The sequence below is a fragment of the Triturus cristatus genome, chromosome 2_1 (assembly GCF_964204655.1).
Source record: "Triturus cristatus chromosome 2_1, aTriCri1.1, whole genome shotgun sequence".
NCBI lineage: Eukaryota > Metazoa > Chordata > Amphibia > Caudata > Salamandridae > Triturus > Triturus cristatus.
In genome coordinates, this window is record NC_140581.1 from 1,126,840,015 (window position 1) to 1,126,854,228 (window position 14,214).

General features: G+C 44.5%; 1 protein-coding gene across 8 annotated transcripts in view; it reads right to left on the reverse strand.

Moving 5' to 3' along the window:
• Positions 1 to 14,214, reverse strand: part of PTPN13 (protein tyrosine phosphatase non-receptor type 13) — an 830,096-nt gene that overhangs the window by 288,087 nt on the left and 527,795 nt on the right. The gene's annotated exons all lie outside the window — the stretch shown is intronic.

Consider the following 14,214-nt stretch of genomic DNA (forward strand, 5'->3'; position numbering starts at 1 on the left):
GGGATGTTACAGATCATTCTTGCCGCCGCATTCTGCACAATCTGCAGACGTTTGACCAGATAGGCTGGCGCTCCGACATACAGTCTGTTTGCATATACCAGGTGTGATGTTATAAGGGCATGAATAATGGTCCGGCGAGCATCCAAAGGAAGGAATGGGAGAATTTTACGGATCATGATAAGTTTACCAAAACACGAAGATGTGACCTTATTTATGTGAGCCTTGCAAGACAATTCATTATCAAATAGGAATGCAAGATTCCTTGCAGATACCACCAACTCAGGTAGCCACCAAAGTAGAGGTAGAGGGGGACTTTTTTGATTAAAGAACAACACCTCAGTTTTATCCGAGTTGAGCCTGAGAGTGTTAAGTGACATCCAGGAAGAGATGTTGCTAAGGCAGCGTCTGAAGTTCGAAAAACTGATCTCTAAATGAAAACACTAGTTGTGTGTCATCAGCGTATGAGATCACTCTGACCCCACAGGATTCTGCCACCGTGGCCAGCGGCGATAAGTAGACATTAAAAAACAGTGGGCTCAGGGCAGAGCCCTGGGGAACACCACAACTAAGTGGTTTCTTCTCCGAGACAAAAGGTTGAAGGTAGACCTGTTGGGTACAACCGCTTAGAAAAGATCTAATCCAGGCCAAAGGGGTGCCCTGAATCCCAAGACTATACAGTCTCTCAATCAATATGGCATGAGAGACCGTATCGAATGCCGTGGACAGGTCGAGGAGCACTAACATTGCTGCATCGCCTGCGTCCACGCATTCGCGGTTAGTCTCTGCCACTCCAGAATTGCAGTCTCGGTACTATAGCTGGATCTAAAACCAGACTGCGAATCGTGGAGAAGTTGCCCGGACTCAAGGTAGTTAGAGAGTTGTTCTTGCACTACTTTCTCCAGGATTTTAGCTGGTTTAGGTAAAAGGGAAATGGGCCGGTAGTTGCTAAACACCGATGGGTGGCTTCAGGTTTTTTTTAGAATAGGGATCAGCATGGCCTGTTTCCAAGATGAAGGGAAATGACCAGTTTGTAAGGAGGTGTTGGGGGTGTTCCAGATCAAGTTCAGCGGAGAAAAAATAAGAGGGGCGAGTGCACTAAATAATTGTGCTGGACAAGGGTCCAAAGGGGAGCCTGATTTGCATGCCAACATTTTTTGAGAAAAGGTGTCAATAGAGATCGATTTAAAAGACGTAAAAGCCTCCTCCTTGGTTACCCTGGAGTCAAGAACTGGGATATCCAAGGACTGGTTGAACGTAGAAAAAATGTCTAGAATCTTTTTGGGATAAAAGTTAGATAAACCATCACAGAGTCCTTGGCTAGGGGGGGTTGAGCTAGATAATGCAGATGGTTTAGAAAACTCTTTCACTATTTTGAACAGAGTTTTTGAGGAATTATCAAGGGAGCTGACTTTCTCAATGTAGTACTCTCTCATTACGGTACGTTTCAATTTGTGGAATTTCTTAATGGCAGCTCTATAAGTGGCTTTTGCCTCTGGATCATAGGATTGTCTCCAGCTCCGCTCATGTTTTTTACTGTGGCTCTTCTCAGCACGCAAGGCGGAGGTGAACCAAGGAGCTGAAGGTTTTAATCTGAAAGAATTTATCAGTTGCATTGGGGCAATCACATTTATGGCTGAGGAAAGCCAGCCATTAAACTTTGAGACATCAATGTCTAGATCCCCTACTGACTGCCAAGAACCATGGGAAAGTGTGGGGGCCAGCGATGAGCAGGTAATTTTAAACCATTTCCTACCATAATCACTGGCCTTGACTGGAATGTCAGAGCAAGGGGTAATATCCAGACTAAATGGGATTAGGAAGTGGTCTGACCAAGTGAGAGGGAGGGGTGGTGTTGTGGTGAGATTGGGACCACTCTGCTACCAGACTCCTCGGGTGGTGACTTGAATATTGCAGTAATGTGTTCCTACCCAACAGTGCAAGTACACAGTCTTGTGTTCTGGACTCAGAGGAGAGGAAGAGGAGGAGCCACATGCCGCCACTGTTGCTCGCTGCCTGCCCGCCGCTGTTGTTGGCTGTCTGCAGCTTGCCTGCCTGCCCCGCTCCGCTGCCTGCCGCTTGCTGCTTCTTCTCCCCTGCCCCCCGCACCACACCACAGATGGCTGGGAGGGGCAGGAGTGCCAGTAGTGGTAGCGGACTTCTGGAGCGGTCTTCTGGAGCGGAGGAGAGAGCCGCGGGCCATTGTGAACCGCCGTGAACTGCGGGGCAGCTGTGTATTTGGCAGATCACCACTGCGGGGATTGCTGATGGACTTCTGTGTGGTCCAAGTTTTTGAAGAGGCCCCCTCTTCGGACGCCAAGCAGGATCTGCATTTTCACCCCTGTAACCCTTGCAGGTACTGTGCAAAAAACTATACACTGAATACAAACTTGTTTGATTCTGATATTCCTGCCTGAGTACCTGAATTTTTGATGTGGAGCCTGTTTGTGTTGCTGCTGAGCTTTGAGTTCGGAGCCGCGGCCCGTCCGCCTGCTTAGACTGTTACAGGGCCGCGAAGAGCACAGTCTCTCTGCTGAGCCAGTGCCGTTCCCTGAGGGATCCCAGTGTGCGGCGTGTGGTGTGAGGCCGGGGGCTTGTTGCTTGCCAGAGACCAGGCTTCTTTGGGTGGTGTGATGCTACAGTAGGATTGTGCAGGGTCTGCAGAAGCGCACCGGCGACACCGTGTGGCGAAAGTCGAATGATGCCAGCAAAACGAAAAGGTGGAACAACAAAGTCCAAGGCAAATCCTTCTTTGATTTTTGTTTAGTTACTCACACCCAAAGTTTATCAGAGCCCAGGCCCAGGTCCCGCCACCCTCTCCAGTCACCTCTCTTCCCGGTAAATTGGTTAATCATTTGCAACGCTGTAACGCCGTAAGGTTGCAGATTCAGCCGGTGGAGCCAGGGATTACGTTGAGTCCGGTTGCCTGCGGCCCCCAGCTCCTGGGCCGTCGGCGGTTGCCTTGGTTGGCGCAGCAGCAGCGGGGAAATTGGTGTAATGGCAGTCGCTGCTAGTCGTTGAGGCTCTCTCTGGTAATGCGACTCACCGCCGAAGGAAGTGAAGTGCGACTCACTGCCGAAGGAACTGAAGTGCCTCGCCGGCGCTCCGTGTGCAGCAGAGACTCAGGGAGGCTACACAAAGGTACGCCCTAGGCACAGAGGGGTGACTTCCTTCGGCCCCCCGGGTGAGACGTGATTTGCTGACTTGCTAAGCCTTCCTTTCCGGTGATCAGCTACCCCCAGAGGAGGGTAAAGACTATTGGGGTAAAACACAGTCATTGACAGCTGGGCCTCAACCACAGGATGCCTAAAAAAACAGCTTTGCAACATCAAGGAAACGTCCTTGTAAAACCAAACCCCTCGACTCAAGTCTCACCCAGAAACTTAAGGAGTTCAAGGAACACAGTCCCTGACCCGAAGTCATTTTTAAAGTCACCAAAAGCAGGCCTTATCACTCAATTTTTTCACAAACCTCATTTTAATGATAAGAATCCCCCCTTTCCGATCGACTTACCAGTAAGGACTAAATCCAGCAATGTCACAAACCCCCTCCTGGAGAGATCTCATAATATTCAACCCTCTGCAATATTAGACCAGAGCACTCAAACTGGGAGACGCCGGTTGCAATCCTGCACTTGGCCGGGAAATGAATATAAACAAGCAATTGATCTATCTGATTTACCTGGGACCACCTTTGCTCCAATCCATGGAAAACATGAGCAGGTTGTCCCAGTTCAAATACACTGCCACCAACAAGCAACTTTGCAGTCCCCTATTCTGATGTCCTCCTTAGAGCCATCAGGACTCGGCTCAAGTAAGACTGAGACACCTGCACAACACGGAAAATGCGGGTTCCTATCACCAATATTTCTACAGAATTTGGAAACAAAGATACAAAGAACTTGCTTCACAACTCCTCAAAATGGCCAAAGATACTCAGCTCTCTTCTTCTCCAACACAAAGCTTTCAAAGACAAAGTCTACATAGTAGGAGCTTCATAAATGACCCTGGTCCTACGGCAAGGGCACTACTTTGGCAGTCCAATAAAATGGAGCTGCAAATTTATTTGCTATCTACAATTGCACAGCGCTTGGTGGAGCTAAACAACAAGGTGGATTTTATAGAAAACAAGCTTACTGACACGCATGCCAATCAACACTGTACTTGCACATGCGCTGAACTGATCGATAAATGGGCAACACTCCCTAAAATCCTAACAGCCTTGGTAGCCTCATTGAAGGAACAAACAGAAGGAACTAGTTGCCAATTAAATAACAGTGGCACGGCATCCACAATAAACAGTGTAAAGCATCAAGCCAATTTGGTTACAATTTTCTAGAATAATCCTATAATAAAGCTCGACAACCAAGTTTTATCCACATCCACCAATGTTCACATCAGCTCACTAGGTCTCAACACCAGCCCTGGATTTATACAGCTAGCCAAAGAGCTTGAGAGCAGCGATTCCACCCAGGGAAGAATGAGCGTACCTCTTTCAAGGAGGGCCAAAAAAAGCTAAGGAAATTAGAGAAAAAAATAAAGGTAATAAAAAAAGTTGCCCTCTCCGTGTCAACCTGTAATCAAATATCACAAGCCGACAATGGGAAAATTTAGAATTTTCCAATTTTCACTATAAAACATGTTTCGAGTGATGAAAAATCTACAGTATTAATTCCATCAGAAGCAAAACAAGCGACTGAAAGATCATTACAGTCAATTCCCCGAACGGGGGATTCGCACAGCTTACCAGGTCCGGCAATAAATACTCAACCAGTTCCCCCGTCAAACATCAACATCAAGAAGTCGGAGCACAAAGATCAACTAAGTTCGCCCAAGGAACAAGGATCTGACTCTGGGATCTGTGCCCCCCAGGGCCCCCTCCCATCGGCTCCTTTGAGGACCAGTCCGCCAACACAAAATCCCAGGACCAGCTTAGAGACCTGTCAGAGTGACATAGGCCCAAGCGCCAACCAAATTACCTTATACACTGGTTTAAACATCCATCAAAAAGCAGAGCAAGTCAGCAATCTAAGTAAAGTCTGCAAAAAATCACATGAGGTAATCCTCACGCCTAGATATCTCATCAAAGGCCAACATGACATCTTAAATAGGGGCAATATACTTCGTCTATTTAAATACATTCCGACGCTGTCAGGAACATACTCGGATGAATTAGTCTGGGTTAAGTTCCTTCGCCTTACCAGTGACACCCATGGGGAATCAACCTCGATAGGGCCGAGTCGTCACACCAGCGTGGGGTTAACTCCAGAAGAAATAACACAAATGGCAGACTGGGGCATTGATATTGCTTTTCCCGTCCCAGAGAAATATCCGCACGTGTTAGCGGCACCATCACCTACTAAGGAAGTTTACTCAGTCCTAAAGGGGACAGTGTGCAGCCCACAAGCAAATAAATTGGCTGCAGAGCCAAGTCTGTACCATACATTCAGGATTACAAGCACCTCTGAACATAGGACAGTGCATGCAAGTAGGCCAAGCCATTCCCCTGGGGGGGGGGCATTAGGTCTCGTCCAGCAGAGAAGCAACTACGACGGCACCTCTAACATCAAAAACCCTGCCATCCATCTGTTCAGCACCAGAAATCCGGAAATAACATTCAGCTGTCCATGATCTCCTGGAATGTAGCTGGCTTAAAAAGACTGCTTGAGTACAGTTTAGTGAGTAACTATTTTCGTGGAAATTACATCTTGTGCCTACAAGAGACCTGGGCCACCTAACTATTAATTCTTCACGGCTTCTACGAATTACATACCACAGCTATAAAACGCAACATCTTCGAGAGAGCTTCTGATGAGCTGTCAATTTACATAAACCAAGCACGCAGACTAGAGACAACTTTTATTGCAACCAACATCCCAGACATGCAAGCGGTCCTAGTTAGCGGACTGAAAATTAACAACAACCCAATTTGTCTCTTGGTAATCAACTGCTATGTAAACCCTGCCTCCCAGCAAAAAGAAAATGTTCTAAAAATACTGACAACAAAAATGGACCAGCTTATAAACAAATATGTTTCACACCTCCCTGTTATCGCTGGTGACCTGAACACTCGGGAGCTAGGGAAGTCGAAAGTGCATATCCTACCGCACATTGATGGTGCCTCACTGCAGCAGTTTTTTCTAAATCATAGTCTGGTCTCTGCTCACACCATCAAAACAGCTGCGGATCCTCTCTGACTCCCACTCCCCACCTTCAGGGACAAGTCTACAATAGACTATATCTTTATTTCGGATCATCTAGTACCATACTTTAACAACTTTGAAGTGGACAACAGGGATGAGAGCGATCACAGGCCACTGAGGCTAACCCTGCAGCTAAACGGGGAATTCGCAACACAATTGGAAAAACTGGGGGTTTCAACCGGCGAAGAACGCTACGAAGTCCTGAGTAGAATAAAATGGACTATTAATCTTGGCCCCAAACTCCTGGAGTGGGTAATTTACAAAGAATCAAATTCCATTGTCATGAGCATAGACTCTCCCCAAGTGCTCTGGGAAGCACTCCTAGTAGAATTAAAATCAGCTCTAGGGGTACGAACTGGAGGCACCCAAGTACAGGACACCCACTCTCTGGGACCCCCGCAATGTATTAAATCAAGAGACCTAATTCACACAAAACGCAGTCTTTCAAGGGCCTTGAAGGCAAGAAGGAAAGGCACCAAAATACCCCATACTCAGGAAATAAAAGCTCTCTGTGCAGTGCACAGGAAGAAAGTCTGGGAAATACGCTCCAAGAAAATCGAGGCAGAATGGGTGAACATTTTTACGTTCCTGAAAGAAAGGGGACATATCCAACTTTGGAGATATATTAAGCAATTCACTTATACCGGTCAGATAAAAGAAAACGGAGTGGCAGCCTTGGAGTGGGTTAAACATGCAACTCAGCTGTACTCAACCCATCAGAATATCATTCAAGCTTATTCCCATCAACAATCTCCAATAAAAGATAAAGTTGTCAAAACTACTAACATCACAGTGACCGAGGTAACTACCCTGATCAAAAAAAGGAGGTCAGATGGCGCTCCAGGACCCAATGGAGTTCCCGCATCTGTGTTCAAAGCTTCGCAGGGATTCTGGGCAAAATAGCTAACAACACTTTTTAAGCATACCTTCGCCACTTCTACTGTTCCATCGTCGTGGAGAGGCTCAATACTTTCCCCAATTTATAAAAAAAAAAGGGGACAGCACAAAACCCGAAAATGATAGGCTTATTGCTTTATTAGATGTTAAAGCGAAAGCATATGCCAGAATACTTTTGATAGAACTGGAAGCCTGGGCAACAGATGATAACATTCTTCCCTTTTTCCAAACAGGATTTAGGGCCGAAAGCTCCACCACAGATAACATCTTAGTACTGGGCCATCTGTCTAAAAGTGCTACCCAGCCATCTCAGCTACAACTTTTCTGCTGTTTTGTGGACTATATGCAGCTTTAGACCGGGTCGATCGAGGGAAGCTGTGGAAAAAAGCTGCTAAAGGCCATAATTTCTCTATATCAGGGGACCTGGTTCCGTACTATAATCAGTCAACCATCAGTCACCGCCAAGGTACCAACTAATAACGGTCTAAAACAAGGGTGAGTACTTGCCCCTATACTTTTTAATCTGTACACAACTGAACTGGGGAAAGCGCTGGAGGGGGCAAGTCTACTGCCTCTAAGACTGGGGAATATGCGGCTTCAAATACTCCAGTATGTGGACGACATCGTAATAATTGACCACACAAGAACCGGCTTGCAGAAGGCCCTAAAAGCTTTGCATTGATATAATCAACAAAATAAACTCCTGGTGAATCAGGAGAAGACCAGAATACTTATATTCGGGAAGTACCCACAAAAGAAGACCATACATTGGCGACTTGGGGACCAGCAAATCAAAACAAGTATAAGATACAACTATTTGGGCTTCTGGCTATCAGAAGGGGCAAAATCTACAACCCACCTGAAACTTCAGAGAAGGAAAGCGGCAGGCATCATTTTTTCCTTAAAAAGCCTGAATCAGCGACTTCACAGTCCAACTGCTGAACCCATTCTGAAAGTTCTTAAGGCAAAATTAGTGTCCTCTCTTAATTATGTCCATTTAGGTTTTTCCCAGTGCCTTCAATAAGTTCCTCGCGAACCATCAAATTTTGGCTTATAATAAGGTCCTAGCTCACCCTAGACAGTCCAGGAGAGCAAGAGTAAGGCTGGAGCTGGGTCTCACCAGTCCAGACATTACTTGCTCAGGTGATTTAATAAAATACTATATCAGGACCATGCGAGTCCCAGAAATGTCATTAAAAAGGCAAATTAAAACGTTCTTCAAAGAGGAGGTTTTCCCATGGAAGGTGCATTTGGCAGCAGCCACTAGATTACTGGACATTGACGTCCAAAATCTGCACAACCCCGACATCCCAATTACAGCCTGGAGGAAAACAGTGAATACTCAGGCCAAGAGAATATTTTTTGAAAGGGACCTGGAAAGCCTGCATCACCAATTCAATCTTTCCTCTCTGGACTCCTCATACATCATGGGAAAACCGCAGCCCTACCTTGAGCAAGCTCTGACAGTCCGGGCTCGGGGAAGAATCACCTACATGAGACTTCTCGCTCTGCCCATCACGGATTTTAACTCAACTTGGGCCCGGCAGGACAATTCAGTGGCTTGCCGACTCTGCAACTACCACCGTGAATCTTGGCTCCATCTCTTGTGCTGCTACCCAAAGTTAGTCAGTGAGCAGCAGCGCTTGGTTTTCCCCATCTGTAGGTTGCTTGGCCTACAAAGTTGCAAAGAAGGTTCAGACCTATGCTTCTCCGCTAAACCACCTCAAATTGCGGCCAAACTAGGGAAATTCACAGACGCAATCCGGGTCACACTGAAACTGAAAATTGAGACATAAAAGCATTCAGTCGGCCATCAAGCAAGAGAGACTATGATAAAACTTTTCCTCAAGTCCCATGTACAACACCTTATTGCTAGATAGGACAATAGTCCTAGTAATAATCCTTTTACTATTTTAATCGTTTTAAACGTCTTTTCATTCCTATCTAATTGTGTGAGATTTTAGACAAGCTTTTGTTCATTGATAGAATATTGTAACAATTTTGATTAATTGAAAAATAAAGATTCATTCAGATTGGGATGGTTGGTGAACAATAAGTCCAGCGTATGGCCAGCCAGATGCGTGGGGCCACTAACCCGCTGGGTCAAATTGAGGCCCACCATGGTATTAAGGAGCAGTCCTGCTTTGGTGCAAGAGGTGTCATCCACATGCAGGTTAAAATCACCTAATATAGTGAAACGGGGGTGTTTAAGCGATAGATCAGCAGCCGTAGTATAAAAATCAATGAGAGATTGGGGGGGAACCGGGAGGTCTGTATAGGAGAATACCTGCCAGAATTGATTGCCCACCACTTCCTGTAAAGGGATGTGCATTTAGGCTGAAGAAAAAAAGAGCAGAGTAGCTTGCCAGCCCCTTTGGATTGTCCTTCTGTTCCATCTCTCTCGCCACTAGATGGATGGATATAATTACACTACATTGTACCTGACTAAAAGACAAGAGGATACTAGAGTTGCCACGTCAAAAGATTCCAGGTGTGGGACATATGGGGCCGTTTATAATTGAGCACAGGGAAATTCCATCCAGGCATTTGACTATGCCCAAGTCATATTCAGGCCATGGTGACGAATGTTTGTCAGTTGAACAAAGGAAGGAGAAAGGGATGCCTGAGGACTATAAATACAAGAGTTACGACAGTGAAAAACTAATGCTTTACATAAGACTAATATTGAACTCCTGCAACACCAGCCAAACATGATGGGGAGCACTGCTTGTCAAGGCTGAGTATAAAAATACAATTGATGTGGAAACTGGTGGATATATCCCTCGACAGAGAGGGGGAATGTCCTTGGTGCAACATTATCCTAGTGAAACTTCCTTTAGGGGCTCATCAGCTGAAAGACCGTGAAACATGCTCAACCACCTGCGATATTGACCAAGGTCTTATTAGCTCCATCAGGATACAGCATAGCTTCACAGAAGAAAAAACTCAGTTTGCCACATTTACCACCATTGAATCATAGTTTAGGCAATCACTATGTATTAGGGGGTGGCTAGCACTGCATGTCTTTGCCCAAGCCCGTGCTACCAAAACTGTGCACAAAAGTGCCAGAAAGTGAAAAGTCAGGCATATTGGTCCAACTAGTGGGGCGGGAACTTTTTGTCAATTAGGTTTCCCACTCATTAAAGGAATTCTGATTGGACCTTTAGAGGAAGAACTAGTGTCAATATCATTCCTTCGTCAGTGTGAGCAAAGCCATCTTGAGACCTAATCAGATCACAGAATAATCTCTTTATTAGAATCCTTCAGGTGTGTTTCCAAAGGGAAGAGAGAGGCTTGTACGGTAGGATCCATGGTTTACAGCATTGACAGTACTTACTATGTGAGGTTTCTGCATACGTTTTGGAAAATATTATCTGAAAAATACACCTGTAACAGAAGTCTATAAGTGGATAATGAAAATGAATGTCAGGTTAACTGTAGGCAGTATATGGAAATAAAGATTATGGGAGGAACAGTAGGGAGTAAGGAGTTTTTACGCGCAATGGCGGTTATTTCACAATGCTCACAATGAGAGGCTAACAGAAGCAAACCAGAAAGCTTCTCCAGATTTCCCAATGACTTAGCAATGGAAGGGATGGCTTAAGTCAAAACCATAATTCTGGCTGTAAATAATCACTATTAAGTCTGAAGATAAAGTACTACAAAGCTCAGGCAAAAACAAGTTTAGAACTGTATAACTAAATTTATAATTAAATGATCATTTAATAAAAAGAATCGACAAAAGCAGTTGAGTGTTTCAATGTAATTCAATCCGAATGGCCATCGATATACAGTGGCAAGTTTATTAAAACGTACATAGGAGGTAACCTATATCAGAAAATTGATTACTTTGGGGATCTTCTCAGAGGGATTACTAATACAAGGAAGGCAGAGAGGCAAGTGGACATCGCTGTGTGATGTAGCTTGAACACAAGTAAAAGTTATATTTCCACTTAGTAACTCCCTTGAGCTCAGCACCAGATTAATAAAACAATCAGACTGCTTTTTACAGTGTTTGTTGATGCACATGAATGTAATACTTCAAAACTTTGGCCTAAGAAAAATCCTTGGACGTGGTCTTCAATCACAAGAGTGAGGACACAGCATTTTATACATTTGTTATAAAATAATCAGTTGTTATTAAAGCGGACCACTGCAGCCTGGTAGGCTTTTGGCATTATGAGCTTTTTGGGAAACTAGACAACAATATAACAACAATGTACAGAATCCCTAGTTTTTTTATACAACATTTTAAAAATGATTTGATTTTACTTAGAAACCTTCAATCCATGTCCACCTATGCTTCAAAAATGAATCACTGGGATAAACTGATGTTTCACTTTTAACTGAATGGTTCACATTTTCTTATAGCTGCCACTGGTACAATTCTAGGTTAGGGTTTATGTAAAGCAGTTTTCTAAAACCAAGGACAATTACTAAAATTGATGTTCTACTCATAAAAACAAAAGATATTTTAAAAACAATTTAGGAATGGTGGCTACATTGTGTGTATCGCAATAGCAGCACTTAAATAAAGCAAGAAGTGTATGGTGGAGGCAGAATAGCCAATCAATCGACCCTTTCTGTACAACCAGGTAGTCAGGGATCTGTAGTCACACATAAGTAAATGAAAAAATAATTGATTTAGACACACCCGCAGCCCAAATTAACAGACAGAGAGGTGATAGAGTGCTCTGTTTTTGAGAGAACAGAACAGCGAGGGGCCAAGTTAGAGGGAAGAGGATGTTTTGTAACAACAATCTCTGGTGGACGGTAGAATGTAAAGCAGGTCTACCTGAGAAAGAAAATCTGGATCGGAACCCTGACACAGCAAGCAAATCAATACAATGGAACCAAAACAACAGACACTGATGCTGAGAACTCAAACAAGCATCAATACCGGGTGGCAGGAAATCATCCACAAAGGACAACAAGATTAAAGAAATGGGCTGTTCATTAGGATTGCTAGTGGTTTCCCATGAGGCTTACTTTGGTAAAGCAAATTTAAATCTCTGAACTGCCCAAGTAATTCATTCTGTCAATGCTTTTCAACTGGGGAAATGGTGCTGGGTCCTCTTTCGGGTTATCTGAGTCCTTGAGTCAGATGCTATGCACACCATACACGGTAGACGACTATGCATGCAGTGGTAAAAGTCAGTAATGCCCCATTCCCAACCTCAAGAACCCACAAAAAACGCACATTTCTTCCCTCTTCACTTCCATCCGGAAAAAATAACATTTCACCTTTACTCACCAAGCAACAATAATGCAAGCAGCATGCACCACCAGGAACCGTCCAGAGCCATTATAGTGCACGGGCGACATAGAGGGAGCTGCACATTAAGGAGAACACCCGGGTGGTAGCAAAGATGAGTAAGAGGCCGTTGGTGAGTACTCTGCCGCAGCGTGCTATCTGCCATTACCCCTGCGGATCGAGCGGTCAAGATGGGGCAAGCAAAGGGGAGGGAAACTCTGTTGCTTGGCCACTGGTCTAGTCGAAGTTATGTGAGTGTGACATCATAGTAGGCGTGTGAGAGTTGCTTACATCGTTTCCCATACAATACCTGATGAGCCACCACACAAGGCTGTCGGACAAGAGACCGGTGGCTGCAGTGGCATCAACATGAAGCCATGAGCTGTGCGGTGTGCCTTGCACCGCTAGAAGCATTGCAACAGTGGGTGTCCATGGGAGAGCCAATAGACATAAATGTAGGGCTACAAAAAAAAAGCACATGAAAGAGATGGGCTTCACATACCGGAGCAGGTGCAGTGAAAAACACACATGCAACAAGCATGCTTCAAATATGTGCAGGCAGGGAGATATTACAAACACACTTCAAATGTGTGCAGGCAGGGAGAAAAAACCGAATAGACGAAGTTCCACCCACCAATGTGAAAGAAAAGGAGTACTAGGGCCACAGGAGATCGATAAGAGCAAACCCACGAGGAACAACAGGAAATAGTGTGCGACAGACAATAGAAACGGGGGGAAAGTAAGTGGCAAGCACACGAACCAATGAAAAGTGGGGGTGGGATGCAAGCCCCTTTTAAGATTTATATTAAACACACTAGATTTCACAAGCACAGCGCTGTACAGGTAAAACCTAAAAGGAGGTGAGCTTCTGATAAAGGCACTGTTGTCAACAATCATTCTGACTTCCTATGGTCAATATCAGACATCTATAGAGAATCAATGTGTTTTGTGTACTGATTCCACTGACTTTAATGGAATATAACAAACCTGAAAACCTATCCTTCTTTAAATCATTTGCATCTTAATCAGACAATCTTTTATATTTTCAAGAATATCATGCAATTATTAACAGCAGCAGGACCAATCAGTGTATCTTGGAGAATGTATCACTCCCTTTTCTCCTACTTTAAACACTTGTAAGGGCCATTGTTTTACATTGGGTATGACTATTCCTAGTGACATCAATACACTGTTCATAGGGAACTGACCAATGCAAGTCTTATGAAACGACACAGTCAGGGCAAAGCATCATGTGGGATCTGAAAAAAGCCTTATGGTGCAAAAGAAGGCAGTTTATCTGCAGACACTCTTGTGCTACTCCAATGTACTTTAGACTAGATATCAGTGTCCAGTTTAAATAAAATATCCAGCAATAAAGGGATCATTTTAATTCCAGTCTCTGAGAATGACTACTCTCAGTTGTTGGCCACAGACGCTACCCTTGAAGTCAAGAAGGACTACTGATCTAGCTAGGATAACACCTGGTACTTGAAACTCCCCTCCTTGACTGACATTTTCTACAAAGCTTACTAATAGGGTTCACGATATTCAGTTTTTCGGTACCTGTCTCCTAATAAAGTAGGAAAAATATAAGGGGGTGTCAGTCCCCAGGTACATGATTTAGGCTCTGAGAGGAAGGGTTATTTAAAGACTGAGTTGATGCTCAAAAACATTTTTATTTTATTTTAGGAGTTTTATATAGCGCTAGCTGGACCCGAAGGTATCAGAGTGCTTCACAGCATGTTACAATTATGTGCAAATAGACAGTACAGCGAGTATGGAAGAACATGAGGGTTCGAGCCGGGGAGAGATCGAACAAAGGAGCGAACGAGAAAAAGGGCGTGGAGAGTGCAGGTCAAACAAG